The 13,524-nt window shown below is 44.4% G+C and overlaps 1 long non-coding RNA gene across 1 annotated transcript; it reads right to left on the bottom strand.

Moving 5' to 3' along the window:
- Positions 1-403: 403 nt before the first annotated feature.
- LOC128312648 (uncharacterized) lies at positions 404-8,337 on the bottom strand. Its single transcript, XR_008292195.1, has 5 exons — positions 7,976-8,337; positions 7,510-7,667; positions 5,767-5,895; positions 5,222-5,302; positions 404-1,092 (listed from the first exon to the last, which is right to left on the bottom strand). It is a non-coding gene; the product is annotated as an uncharacterized LOC128312648 (long non-coding RNA).
- Between the last annotated feature and the right edge of the window lie 5,187 nt (positions 8,338-13,524).

The raw sequence follows: 13,524 nt of genomic DNA, 5'->3' as shown, positions 1-13,524 counted from the left end.
CTTCCACCCTCTATCTGAATAAAACACACTTTGTCTATGCCCCCACAACACCCTATGTGTACCTCTAACATGGTATATATTCATTCTGCTGTATTGCATTTTTTAAAACGGTTACTCTTTTCGGGGCACCTGGGTGGCTCAGTCGGTTAAGCATCCGACTTTGGCTCAGGTCATGATCTCACAGCTTGTGAGTTCGAGCCCCGTGTCGGGTTCTGTGCTGACAGCTCAGGGCCTGGAGCCTGCTTTGGATTCTGTGTCTCCTTCTGTCTCTGCCCCTCCCCCACTTGCGCTCTGTCTCTGTCTCTCAAAAATAAATAAATGTAAAAAAATTTTTAAAAACCCTGTTATTCTTTTCCTTTGGACTGTGGAGTCATTGAGGACAATAGCACTTATTTCTTGTATACCCAGGGCTGAGCCCTAAGTCTGACATAGATGAGATGTGCAGAAAGTGAATGGTCAGATAATTTCTACTAGTCATTCTTGTTTTGATATTCCATGGTTTAATGAAACGCTGCCATCCCAGTAAAGGAATAGAACAGGTAATAAAGATGACCAGCTGGGAAACAAACAACAACAAAAAAAAACTGACCTCTGTACATCCCTTTAGACGGAGCCTTTCTCATTCACTCCCTTCCCTGTTCCCTCTGGGGCGACTTCACTCTTAACTCTGGAGCCACAGAAGAGGCAGAGAGAAAAATGGACACACAAATGCCAATCCCTTCAGCGTGTTCACGAAGGCACAAAGAGGCTGAGCTCCTTCTGTGCAATGATGGCAGCTAGCAGGAAGGTGGGCAGGTGGTTTCATGAACATCTGGGTTCCCTGTGCTGGATATGACACAATGGCGGAGATGGGACCCTGCCCTAGACACTCTCCTCACTTGGTCTCAGGATGGCCCTGTTATTGACCGTAAGACCCTCTCCCCTATGCTTCCAGTCAATGTCCTCTACCCAAAGCCCTCCTGGCTTTCACCCACCTTTTCCTCCACACGGAGGTCTCACAACCACGTGATGCTCAGGCTCTCATTCCTGCGTACTTCATTTTCTTGTGCTTTTGTCTTCTCATGATCCCATCAGTAACATAAGAAGAGACCCCTGTAATGAGAGTAACCATGAGTGGGAACTGACAAGTCCACGTGTAGTGGGGTCTTCTCCACATGGTTGGCGTCCTCCACCCCTGAATCGCTCCCCAATCTCCATCTCCTCATCATGTCTGTGTCTCCCCACTTTGTGAAGAATGCTACATACAGGTTTTGCTCCCACCAATAAAACATAAAGTACAAAATATCCCAGTGCATTCACCTATAAAAGATCTCGTAACAAACACACTATATACTTTATTAATAATATACTTTATTCTCAATCTTTAAATTCTAGTATCTAACACGACAAAGTCTCTTCTCATCAATATTGCACACAGTTCTACTACCCATGATCTCATTTGTCTCACAACTCAACTTTGTTGGTCTTACTATTATCCCCATTTACAAACTTTAAAAGTTTGTATACAAGTTTGATAAAACTCAGGCTCCAACAGCGTAATGGCTTTGCTTAACGTCCCCATGCTGGTAAGGTGTCAAAATGAAACTAAAACAGCAACCACCAAAACAATTTATCGAATGCCTCCTATGGGCCAAGCATCGTTCTAGCCATTTGGGATACGCCAGTAAACAAAACAGATAATGTGTAATATTGGTGAGAAGATAATTTATTGCATTAAACTATTGGAATCTATAGGTTAAGAATCACATATATATAATGCATTTGGTAAGAGAACTTCTAGGTCTCACTCCCGGAGGAGAGACAAACAAGAAACAAAGAAATCAGGAGAGATTTAGGAGACAATAAGAGCAGGATAAAGGGAAGTCAGAAGCATGGGGAGTGGAGGCAGATCATGATTTTAATTAGGTGGATCAGGGCGGGCCTCATTGAGAAGGGTATATTGGAGCAAGGTCTTGGATATCTGAAGGAAGAGTATTCCAGGTGGTGGAGACTGTTGGTGCACAGGGCCTAAGGCAGGAACATGACTGCCATGTTCAATGTAGAGAGGAGGCCATGGGCTGGGGCAGAGTGAGCAAGGGGCCAAGTAGAGGAGATGAAGTTGGAAAGGTGATATAGGGGTGACGATCACATAAGGGTGGCATATTCCAGGCTTTCTGACTCCAAGTCCAGAGTTGCTTTTACCTATCACTCAGAAAACATCAGAAGGACCTCTATGCATCAAAAAATAGTTACTACGGGGGCGCCTGGATGTCTCAATCGGGTAAGTGTCCCGCTCTTGGTTTCGGCTCAGGTCATGATCTCACAGTTCATAAGTTCGAGCCCTGAGTTGGGCTCTGTGCAGCCACTGCGGAGCCTACTCTGTCTCCCTCTCTCTGCCCCTCCCTCTCTCTCAAAATAAATAAATAAACTTAGGCAAAAAAAAAAAAAGAAAAAAAAAAAAGAAATAGTTATTATAGGTACATAACAGATGGACCCCAAGGTTTATCCTAGGCCATTTCTCCAACCACATGAGAAAGTTAGGATGCCGATTCAATTCTAATTTCCACATCCCATCTGGTTCAAGTGATCTATGCACTGCGGATAAAGCACTAGTCACGTCTGAGTAACTTTCTTTTTTTTTTATTTTTTTAAATGTTTATTTATTTTTAAGACAGAGAGAGATAGAGCATGAGTGGAGGAAGAGGAGAGAGAGAGGGAGACCCAGAATCCGAAGCAGGCTCCAGGCTCTGAGCTGTAAGCACAGAGCCCAACACGGGGCTCGAACTCACAAGCTGTGAGATCAGGACCTGAGCCGAAGTCGGAGGCTCAACTGACTGAGCCACCCAGGTGCCCCCATCTGAATAACTTTCAATGGGCACAACCTAGAGTCGGCACACATATGTTTCCCTTGTAGTGAAAAATCCTTTTAAAACTTAAGGGAAGAGTAGGAAATGTTTTGAAGTTTCCCCATCAGTCATTAGAATAGCATTACTAGGACTTCTGTTTTCTTCCCTGTGCATTACTGATCGGGACCAATCTCTCCCTCCTTTGAAGAAGACAGAGAAGCACAGTTTCATGGGGCCAGAAGCTACAATTATCTGTGACCTTCATTTGAATTTCATGTCCCCCAGGGAAAGAGTTTGGAGGAACAAGTCTTGCTTTATGATGGTGATAACAAAGTGGCAGGAAGACTGTAGCTCCCAATGACTGTTGGAGCAGAATGATGGGCGTGGTATTAGGAGAGAAATGCCTTTACGCACAGGCCCTGAAGGGAGAGACAAGGTTCGCTGGGAGCTGACTTTGGCTGAGAGGCTGTATCCCTGCCCTTTCACTCTGCTGCCTGGGCGGCCCCAGCCCAGCTCCATGCAGGAGGTCTTTAGATAAGCCATTTGTACACTAGGTGCACAGAGCAAGTTCAAGATGCTCCTAGATGCCACTTACAGCACCTAGATTCCAAGTCGCTCTGTTGGAAAGGGAAATTTATAGGAAAACACACGGGCCGGATAGGCATTATTTTTTAAAGCGTACTCTCAGGTATAGATAATTTATGAACTTCATTCTATGTAAAAGTATAACCTCTTCTTTTGGGGGCATGAGCTTTGAAGTCAGGAACCCCAGTTTTGCCTTGGGTACATTTCCAACCTCTTCGTGGTTCTGGTTCCTCATTTTTACTTTGCAGGGCTATAACGGACTTAAACGGGAGCAGGTATGTAATGTGCCTCGCCAAGCATTTGGTACACAAAGGGGATCAGCGTTTGCTCTTATTTTAAAAGGCTATTTAAAACCAGCTCTATTAAAATAGATGTCTTGAATAATTTCTTGGCCCAGAAACGCTAACTATAGTATTGGTGATTCTTTTCCCCCTTAAGCTTTTTTTTTCCCTGCCCGTCAAAATCTAAATGACGGCATCGCAATGAGTGGTAATGAGGTACAGTGAGTGTCTTACACTACATTAAAATCCTAATATAAACCACGAGCTCTTACTGCCCAACCAAAGGGCAAACTTCTCATTTACAACCCAACAAGAGAATTAAGGATTTGGCAGCAAGAAGCCACACTCAACTTCTTTGCGTGGACGGTTTGTATTTGCAAACATTTTCTGATTTCCAAAGGGGAAAAGAGCAAGAAATTTCAGCAATAATTCTCGCAATTCCAACCAATATTTCTAACCCAAAGGGAAGTTTCTTAGAATATACAGAGGCTTCTTGGTAATCAATAAGAAAAAGACAGACAACCCAATTAAAACCTGGGCAAAAAACTTCAAGTTCCTCACAAGAGATGGATAACACGCAAATAAAAAGGTGCTCAATATCACTACTTATTAGGAAAAACAAATTAAAACCCTCAACGAGACAGGACTATGCACCCACCAGAATGGTTAAGATTAAGAAGAGAATACCAGGTGTTGACAAGGACACAGGGCAATTGAAACATCGTGTAATTTGGCCCAACCACTCTGGGAAGTTGTGTGTGTGTGTGTGTGTGTGTGTGTGTGTGTGTGTGTGTGTGTGTGTATACACACACACACACACACACACACATATATATGCTTGGATAAAGAAGTGAAAACAGTGTTAACCTTTAGGAGGTGATAATGACTGAGAAGGAGCACAGGGCAGTTTTCTGGGGGTGATGGGAATGTTCTATATCTTGATCCAGATCATAGCTGCATGGTGGCGTATATTCAAAGTCATTGAGTTGTATACTTAAAAACTGTGTAACTTACCTATGTACGTTATATCTCAATTAGAAGAAAAAGAGGGAAAACATGTGGAGGAGAAAAAAAAAATGAAGGAGCTCCCCAGAGCTGAAAGTGTGTAGGCAGAGTACAGACAACTCCTCGAAATACTGTAAAGATTTTTTTTTTTTTTTTTGCTTTAGGGCTTTAGGATGAAAAGATCCACAGGCTGGGCTCCTTGCTTTGGTAAATAGCTAGAGGTCATTTGGATTAGAGCACTGGTTCAGAAGCATGGTGTAATGTTGGAAGTTTTGTGATGCAGAACTCTAGACAGAGACACTGAGCAGGAAGTTTCTGTGATGTCTGGAAGTTTCTGTGATGGTCTAGTATAGGACTTCTTAACCTCAGCAATATTGCTATTTCGGACCAGAAAATTCATTGTTGTGCAGGGCTGTCTGTGCACGATAGGATGTTTAGCAGCATCCCTGACTTCTGCCCACTAAATGCCAGTATCATCCCTGTAGTCATAAATCAAAAACTTCTCTAGACATTGCCAAGTATTACCTTTCAGCCAGGGCTGGGAGCCAGATTGCCCTTTGTTGAAGCCGCTGGTCTAGAAGATCAATGACTCCTAATTTACATGACCTACTTGAAAAGAAGCATGCCAGAATCACCACGAGAGCCTTTAAAGACCAAAGATGTGTTATCCTCTGTGCCAAATACAAGGTCAGCCAAATTAATTCTCAATCCCCTTCTCTTATTGCCATGGGGCGTATATGACACAGTTGTAGCCAATTCAATGTAAGCGATAAGTTTTCTGCTTGCGCTTTTTTCTCTGCTGTCATATAAACATGATGGCTGGAGCTGTAGCAGCCATTCTGCAACCATGAAATCAAAGCCAAGAGAATTCTAGACACTCAGGTGTTGGCATTGTTCAGTGACTGCAACGAGTGCCAGCCACTGTCTGTCTTCAGACTTTTCAGGAGGTAAAACAGTAAGCAAGTAAACTCGTGTTTGTTCACATCACTCTGGCTGGGATTTTTGTTATTTGTAGTCAAAAGCATTTATGATCCATACACTTCCCTGGAAGTGTCTCCTATGTCCCTTACCAATTTTGCCATGAGGATCACTTAAGTGAGCCACAGCTGCAGATGGGAATGCATCAGACGTTTTGGAAAAGGAGGAAGGTTTGGTCTAGTTTGGAGACTCCTAACCCTGGCTGCAGGCAGAATCTCTCCCTAGAACAAAATAATAATAATTATTATTATTATTATTATTATATATTATATATAAATTATAATAATAATAATAATTATTATTATTATTATTATAGAAGGAGGAGGGGGGGGAGGAGGAGGATACCAATGCCTGGGCCCCACTGTAGACAAATTAACTGGGTGGTGAGATTCCATGTCCTTTGTACCCAGCCTCTGTCAGCTGCATCCTGCTATCTACATGTATGGAGGGTACAAGTAGAGTGACAAGCAGAGGCCCATTTGCCATGTCCCCAGCCCCACCAGCTCTCACAGGATGTTCTGGCTTGTCTGTGCCCCTGCGGCATGGTTGTGTCTTCCTTGGTGGCAGAGTAACTCCTGGGCTTTTCCACACTCTGCTACTTAGGGAGTGTGTCTTTGACCTCATTTGCCACCATTTTCTGCAGTTCAGAACACAGCATCTCATGGAGAGTCCTCAGGAGCCAGGCGCCAATGTCTGCCTCTGTCTTCATAACCACTGTCCGTGGCCCCCGAGAAAGGTGCTCAGAAAAGGAACCCTGGATGCCGGTGATGGTCCCGTGAGCCCTGACGCCAGGGACCTTATTTCTGCACCCCAGCTGTGATGGTCTTGACATCTTAGAGGAGCAGAACATGGTAGTTATGGTATGTCATATGGGGATCCTGATAGAAGCCTGGGTGTGGTGGTTAAGAGAAGAGGCTGTGAGACTCCTTTCTGTCCTGGAACGTGTTTCTCTAACCTTCTACGTCTCGAATGCCAAATGGGAATTACGAATGAGGTCCCAAGCGTCAGTGCCAGGTATATGGCAAGTACCAAGGGCAATAGCTCTTCCAAGGGGTGAAAAGTCATTCCTGGAAGGCATAAATCTTAGAGGTTCCAATGGTTTGGGGCCCTTCAAAGGGCCACAGTACGTAAACAGCTCTACAGTACATCTGTGGTATTAAAATTTCATGGGGAGGAGCAGGTAGGAAAATGCTATCTTAAAAGGCTCCTTAAGGGGTGGGAGGAATGAGGGGAAGGGGAAAAGGGCCAACCAACACTGACTCAGAGCCTTTTGATTAATGTGTCCCTTCCTTTTCCTGTCACTCGGAGCCCCACGTCTCTCCCCGCCCCACCTGCCATGCAAGAAGTTCCAGACAGCAGGGCCGGGATGCCCAGCTGACTGTGTCTGGCTCCAGATTTCACTCACTTTGTTTCTTGTTTCACAAACCAGTGACCCATGAACCAGCAGAAAAGGCCCTTCCTTCAGTCCTGATGAATTGTAACTTTTCTAGGCTTTGTTTCCAGTCCTTTACCCACATCTTTTACTTTGTCTTCTATTAAGTTTTTTAGCTTGCACTCTTTCAATGGCTATTTTCCCCTGAAACTTCTTTTGATTGTTCTTAAAATGGCCTTAAAAAACCACAAATGGGGTGCCTGAGGAGTTCAGCCAGTTAACTGACCGACTTTTGACCTCAGCTCAGGTCATGATCTCTCGGTTAGTGGGATCAAACCCCGCACAGGGCTCTGCTCTGATAGCTCGGAATTCTTGCTCTCTGTGCCTCCCCTGTTCGTTCTCTCTCTCTCCCTCTCCCTCTCTCTCAAAATAAATAAATAAACTTACAAAAAAAAAAACCCACCAGTACTTTTTCCTGTGTTTGGGGCATGGACCCAGAGCACTGTGAAGTTGAGATTCTTCAACTTGTACTCTCCAGGATGCTCTAGGAGTCAGGAGGAGGACGTCTAGTGATTTTCGAACTACAAGCTTTTTCCAAAGCACGGCCCCCAGGAACACCACCTGAGTCAGAAAAGTACAAATATCGAAATGGGGCCCAGAAGTCATGAAGGGTAGAAATCATAGCGGTCAACACCTGTGACATTTCTTTGGTACGAATATGTCGATTTCATAAACAGTTACAAACTCCCTGTCCCCAGCAGGGTCCCCAGGGTGGCTTGCAATTGTCATGCTGGTGTGTGGCTTCATTTCTCTATGTGTTGCCTGTGTGTGTGTGTGTGTGTGTGTGTGTGTGTGTGTGTGCGCGCGCGTGCATGTAACAGATCCCATTTATCCAAACAACTTATCGTGTCCCAGGCTCTGACTCATACCTTTTCAGGACGATGTTAGCTATCTTCCCACATTGGTGTTTTAAAAGCCGGCATTTGTGACAGTAATTCCTTCTCCGCATGCAAACAGGCACACAAAGAAAGAAGTAAAAAGGTTTTTGTCCTCCATGAAAAGCCTAAAGAAGTTTGTCCCTTAACTACCAAATTAGCCAAGGTTGAATTTAATATTTTGGTTGTGTAGATTGCCTCAGTGCCAGTATACCTAGCTGCTGAGTAAAGAGACTGGATAAGATAAATGTGGCCTGTCTAAATATTCAGAATGAGAGAGGTCTCCTTGTCATCATTCAATTCAAAAACCAGAAATGGAGGCAGCGTGGTAGGACCATCACCTGAACTTGGTCCTAACCCAGACAGTCGAGTAGTGGAATAAATGTGAAATTCTGGAATGATGTGGTAAGTTCTTTATTCTTTATAGGCCATATATGGAGTGTTCTGAGAGATATTCATTCTCCCCCCAAATAATAGCTACTATCAACGTAACACCAGCAGGACATCAGGCTCTCTGCCAAGCACCGTGGATAAATGATCCCATTGTATTCCACACTGTATGTGGCATAGCTTCTGTTCCTATCTCTGCTTTACAGATGAGGAAACTGAAGCCTGCAGAGGAGGATTGCCTTGCAGGTGGGACCAGTTCTGAACCACAAAGCTGCCATGACTCAAAGCACTGACAGCAGTCAATGATTCATCTTGAAAGGATAGGGCTGATAGCGGTGATGGGGATGTATTCTCTCCCTCTGTACCCTCCCTCACACCTTACCCTTTCCCTCTGCTTTGGCAGCCCCATGTAACCAGGGATAATGGCATACCACGCCCCCTCACAGAAGCCCACATCACTGGGCAGTGTTTGTTCGTGGGTCCTTGGCCAGGCTTCCACTTCTCAGACTCCCCTTCCAAGCCATCCCCAAGCTCCGGACTACACACGACTCCCTTCCTCCTCATGAAGAAAATAGAGGGAATCAGGCAGGGGCTCCCCATCTGCCACTCCCGACCTGCCAACAAATTAAGGCTGCTGCCACGTCAAAGTGAAAGGCACCAGGACACAAGGGTAACAACTCTGCTCTTAGCTCTGCCTCTGGAAGGCATGTTCCATAACCCATGTTCTGCAGATTCCACCCATGTCAGAAATTCCTCCCTGCCCCTCACCATTGCATGTCTGTAATTCCGGCCCTCATCTGCTCCCGGCTGGACCACTGTTACACTGAGCACACAGGTGTCCTGCCCCTGGCCTCTCCTTGCACGACACCAAGCTGTCCCTCTGCAACTCAGCTCTTCACTGCTTACACCCCTGGTAGGCTCCTCGCTGCCAGACCTCAGACCTTGCAGCAGGGACAGCAATGCCTTTCAGGGTCTGTCTGGCCCAGGCGCCGGCTGTGAATGTCCCTCTGCGGTCCCAGGGGAGCACCCTATGTCCCAGGCATGGGGACGCTCCTTCACCCTTTTCTAGCCCTTTCCCACTCCTGCCCTTTTGCCCTGTTCTACAGTGTCTTCCAGTTGGTAAAGTCTGACCCCTCCCTTGAGGCCCAGTTGAATTAAATGGGCTTCAGCCGAGAGGGAGTGACACCTGGGACAGACTGATTTCCAGAAGGGGAGGAGCTTTGCAGGGACCAGTGGATTTCAAACAGCTTCAAACACACACCATCTGAACAGGGGAATTGATTCTCTGGGAGAAAAAGTATTTAGGAAGCCATCTAGATGCAATAATCCCCAAGAAGGACCCCTTTGATCACTGGAAAATCTCCACTCCCTCCACTAGATGGCGCATCTAAATTTGCAAGGCAAACATCAGAGTGCACTTGTCTTAACGCAAAACATGTATTGTGACTAATTTTCTTTGTAGCGATTACAGTGTTTGTCCACACACCACTCACTACGACATAATCGTGGAGAAAAAAATTCAGAGAATAAATTCATATAGGCAGTCGGGTGTCAAGGATCCACAGGATCATTATTAAGATCTGCGTCCAAAGTAAGTCCCCTCTGCGCCTCCCCTATCACCGTTGGTCTTTGGGGAACACATCTCTTCATTTTTTAGTCACATAAACAAACAGTTCTCAGCCTGCGATGTCCAAAGCCGTTGCCTTTCCAGAAGTCGCTAAACTCTCAAACTGCTGCATGAACAGCTATTTTTAGTGCATGCTAAATGATATTTATAGAGCAATACCCATATGTGTTCCAACCCCCAAATCTTTTAAAATGATAATGAGACTCTTGCTTCATAGGTGGAAATTCACTCCCATGAATTCTGGTCTGATTTTACTTTACCCCCTTCATTTTGTTTTAGTGCCTGCAAGAGTTTCATGTGAATTCACTCTTCTCTTCAGCCTTAGCACTAAGCTGCACTACATAAAGGTAAGTACTTGCTTATGGTCATTCTAAGAGAAAAAGTGTCCCATTCCTCCTTTAAAGGCAGGCATGGTCCGCTGTAGAAACTTCAGACATTAAATAAGCTAGGTTTGCAAACATCTGCCCTAAGACACTGGCAACAGCAAAGCCCCACGTAGTCAGTAGGTTTTTGAAGGACATTCTCAGCTGAGACATCGATTTTCTTGTCATTTCTGGGCTGGGTTCACCCTGGGGTCAGGCCATCAACCAAGTGTTGCCATCTACTCCTGGAGGGTCACAAAGTATACCCATATACTTAGCTACTAATGACTTTTTTCCCCCCCATTTAAGACTTAGTTTAGATGTGACTTCCTCCAGGAAGTCTTCTGTGAATTCCCTTCCTAGATAAAGGTTTCCTTAGCGCAATTTAATTATCTGGTACTCCACTTAACATAGTGGATTATAATTATCTGTTTATGAAGTTGGTTAACCTCCCAAGGGCCAAGATGGTGTATTATTTATCTGATTATCCAGCATAATGCCTGGTACATAGAAGGAAGTACAATAAGTGAATGGATGAATTATTCAATTAATGGATACAAACCTACACAGTTTTGGGGAGGGGGGAGGAAGGACAGGGTCTCCATTTCTACGGGCTGGGACATTTTCCAACCTTTGTTTCAAGGCTGATTTGTATGCTTGCACGTTAAAGAAAGGCCAGATTTCATCTATGGGGCAGGAAATAACCAGGTGATTTAGTCAGTTCAATGAACAACAGCAAAAAAGAAAAATCATTCCATAAGATCTCAAAAATTAATGAGTGATACCTTACATGACATTTGAATTTACAAAATGCTCTTGAATATGGCATTTCTTCACCTCTCAGAACACTCTCCTACAGAGTGGGTTAGAGTGGGGTCATTTTACAGATGCAGAAAGTGAAATCAGAGAAGTTAACTGACTTGAGTTAGTGAGAGTTGGAGTCAGGACAAGACCTTCTGATTCCAAATCCAATGTCCATTCTGTGACACCGCCAAGCTCGTTGACTTCAGGCTGTTTGAGTAATTTGGCCAGTGGGCTGGCTAACTTGACCAGTTAGCGTGATAGTCCTGGGCACATAAATCAGTTCTGCTTTTGGCTCAGACATTTACTAGCTGTTAGACCTTGACCAGGTCATGGAGATACTGTGTAAGCCTTCAGTTTTCTGAAGCTGGGAAAAAAGAGTGAAGTCAGGGGAAATATATTTCTCGACTCTCAGGGGGCTCAAGGGGCCAGCACTGTTTTCATCATTGTTACAGCCACGACAAAAACTATAATTCATTCTGTTCCAACTATGTGCCCTCACTTTTCTGAGCTCTTTACATATGGCGACTCATTGTACCGTCATAACAAAAAGTAAAAGAGTATTTTGTTCCCATTTTACAGATGCATAAACTGAGGCATAATAAGGTGATGTAACCCAACCACAGTAGCATGTCTAGTTGGTGGAAGAGGAAGAATTCAAACTCAGGTAGCTTAGCTTCAGAATCTGTGTCTTATTGCATGGCAAGATACGGCTACCGTCGTCACATCGTGATTACTAAATGCAAATCTTACCAATTTATTGGGGAAGGGCCTGTGCCACCCTCAAAGTCAATGCAAAGGGGGCATGGAGTTCATTTATTTGGAAAGGCGAAAACTCTGGGGGCTCTCCTGGGGGCTGAGCCCCATCCAAGTGTGCCCAAGCCTGAAGCCAAAGCACGCAGCCAATGTAATAATTCTTGCCACTGCTTGCAAAGCCATGCAAGCAATTAGTTCATATCAAGCTGTTATTAAGAAGTTATTTTTTCTTCAAGTACCCAGCAATAGCACTGCTGGGAATTTACCCAAGGGATACAGGAGTACTGATGCATAGGGGCACTTGTACCCCAATGTTTATAGCAGCACTCTCAACAATAGCCAAATTATGGAAAGAGCCTAAATGTCCATCAACTGATGAATGGATAAAGAAATTGTGGTTTATATACACAATGGAGTACTACAGGGCAATGAGAAAGAATGAAATATGGCCCTTTGTAGCAACGTGGATGGAACTGGAGAGTGTGATGCTAAGTGAAATAAGCCATACAGAGAAAGACAGATACCATATGTTTTCACTCTTATGTGCATCCTGAGAAACTTAACAGAAACCCATGGGGGAGGGGAAGGAAAAAAAAAAAGAGGTTAGAGTGGGAGAGAGCCAAAGCATAAGAGACTCTTAAAAACTGAGAACAAACTGAGGGTTGATGGGGGGTGGGAGGGAGGGGTGGGTGGGTGATGGGTATTGAGGAGGGCACCTTTTGGGATGAGCACTGGGTGTTGTATGGAAACCAACTGGACAATAAATTTCATATATTGGAAAAAAAATAGGAAAAAAAAAAGAAGTTATTTTTGTAACAAAAATACTGTCTTCCTTTAATTTCCGTGCAAATGCAAGGAAGCCAACACAAGTATAGTTTCTTTAAAGATGTTCTGGTAAGAATTAAGTTTGTCCTTTTCAAGAAACTGCTGAGGAAAGGTACAGAGATGATGGTGACCCCTTGGAGGTGTTCTGAGCTCCTGATAAAGAAAGGCCAGCTTCTTTCTCCTTTTGAATTGAACACAAAACCCTCCTTTCCCCTTGACCAAGGGCAATGCACGCAGGTGGTGGCTAGTGACACTTGGAGATAATTTCCCAGGCATCCACCTGCATGATGCAGTTAACATAAAGCAAATCCCAGCCCGTGACTGGTGGCCTCAGAGCATTAGAACGGTGACAGCAAACAATGTGTGCCAGTGTTTTTAGAGTGCCCCGGGGTGGGGCTTCTTAAAACTAATGGATAAAGAAATACCGAAGCACAATATTTTGAGAAGTGACATAGGATAGGAGAAAGAAAGAACATTGTCCTCCAGGTGCAGAAAACTCGAGCCTGAGCCCAGGATCCGGATTGTATCCCTTGGATGGGTCATTAGCTTTCTCAAGCATCAGTGTCTTTCAGAAAACAGAAACTGTTTTAACTATGGCATAGAGTTACTATTCATTTTGGAAAACGTGAGCCAGGGGTCATGAAAGCACTTGGAAAACTATAAGATATTATTTGAATTGCAAGACATTTTTTTTTTCACTCTTCATAGCAAAGGAGGTCTTCCTAATAAGCGCTGTCAAAACACCTGGAGGGACCAGCGCATTAATGTTTGTATGAGTTCCG

This window comes from Acinonyx jubatus, chromosome D2 (genome assembly GCF_027475565.1).
Source record: "Acinonyx jubatus isolate Ajub_Pintada_27869175 chromosome D2, VMU_Ajub_asm_v1.0, whole genome shotgun sequence".
Taxonomy (NCBI): domain Eukaryota; kingdom Metazoa; phylum Chordata; class Mammalia; order Carnivora; family Felidae; genus Acinonyx; species Acinonyx jubatus.
This window is presented reverse-complemented; position numbering and strand designations above follow the sequence as displayed.